We start from the raw sequence: 1,603 nt of genomic DNA on the forward strand, positions 1-1,603 counted from the left end.
CACAAACCATCTCCTTTCATATCAAAGCTCTGAAATATCTGAATACAGCTAGCACGCCTCCACTGCTTTTCCTTCTCCAAAATTAAGCTTCCATAGTTCCCTTGCCCACTTGTGGCATACTTTTTAGATCCCTCAGAGTCCTCAGCCTCTGAAGATGCTCTGGTCTGAGGAACGAGGTCAAGCACTGAGCAGCATTTGTGCTCTATACCTTCTGACTCAAGCAGAGCTCAGTGGGGCCAACCCTACCTTCACTGTGCTCACCGTGTGAGCTTCAGTCTGTGCTGACGGCAGTGATGGAGACTGGAGACAGAAAACTCAGAGCTTGGGCCTCCCCCTGGCTGTTTTAACTTGCACATGACGCTTAATCCCTCTGACTCCCAGTTTTTTCATTTGTAAAAGGGAATAATTTTCCCTATAATGCAGCTTTGTTGTGAGATTAAAAATGGTATCTGTAAAGTACTCGGAGGTGTTCGGTCACACATCAAACCTAAGTAACTATTTTCATTAAGTAAAAGTGAAGTGTTGATAGATTTTCAACTATTTACTGTTTTTATGAGAAGTATAATTTAATTTTTCTTTCAACACATGTCAGGAGATGTTTCAAAAATCTAAAAGAAGTCAGGAAGTACAGCATCTGATGCTTTCCCTGTTTGGGACTATGTCATTCATATCATATGCGTAATATGACAACTGATTCTTCCCCTATGCATCCTCTCCATTGGCGGCCCAGGGTTCTTTCTAGAGCTCTTCATTTTGGCATCCCATTCATGCTTCCCCACCTTAGAGATTCTGACTCGACTATTCTTTCTCTCAAAGGATGGGTCACATTTGATGATGATTAGAGGAAAGAGGCTGAGAGCCTCATCCAACCTGAATATCAGGTCATTTCTTTCTGGTGTCCTTTCTATAGTTTCTGTTCATTAGCTCAGCGGTTGCTGTGGCCACTGCGGATCATCCACACTTCTCTGGGGTCTCCTAGGCAGCCTGGTTCTGGTGCCTGGAATGACCATTCTGCAGTGCAGATCTTGCTGAGGCCACATTTTCCACAAGGGTCAAGAACTAAAGTTGGTGACAGAATTTCTTTAATCTTTAATTTCTCATTGAGCCAATAAAAATTTAAATTACTTAAGCAAAATAAACCAATAGTGCACTCACCTTTCAGAGGGAGAATTGCTTATACTGATTTTGAAGAGGACTTAATAAAGCACATGTTTTCCACTTATATTTACAAGTAGTTGTGCACTGAAGGCTCGACAGTGTAAATCGCTGAATGCTCCCCTCCTTTAAGGAACATGGTTATGTATATTCTGTGAGGATGAGGGTGAGTGTCTTTGTGTGTGTGGTGGGAGGGAAAGGAAGGCTCTAACAGAATGTGACAGATTCCCTAGGGCTGTGATTGCTCACCCCTCTGAGGAACACACTGTTACTCAAAGTGCAGTCCATTGACTGGTGCCAATCAGCAACTTGTTTATTATCAGTCCGTGATACAAGAAGGACAGAAGTTGAAGGGAACCATTTATAGACTTTTATAGCAATTTGGGAAAGTAATTAATGCATTTGTCTTCAGTAATTAAAAAATTAGGTTTATACTTTTGTATTTGCA

The sequence above is a fragment of the Camelus bactrianus genome, chromosome 10 (genome assembly GCF_048773025.1).
Source record: "Camelus bactrianus isolate YW-2024 breed Bactrian camel chromosome 10, ASM4877302v1, whole genome shotgun sequence".
NCBI lineage: Eukaryota > Metazoa > Chordata > Mammalia > Artiodactyla > Camelidae > Camelus > Camelus bactrianus.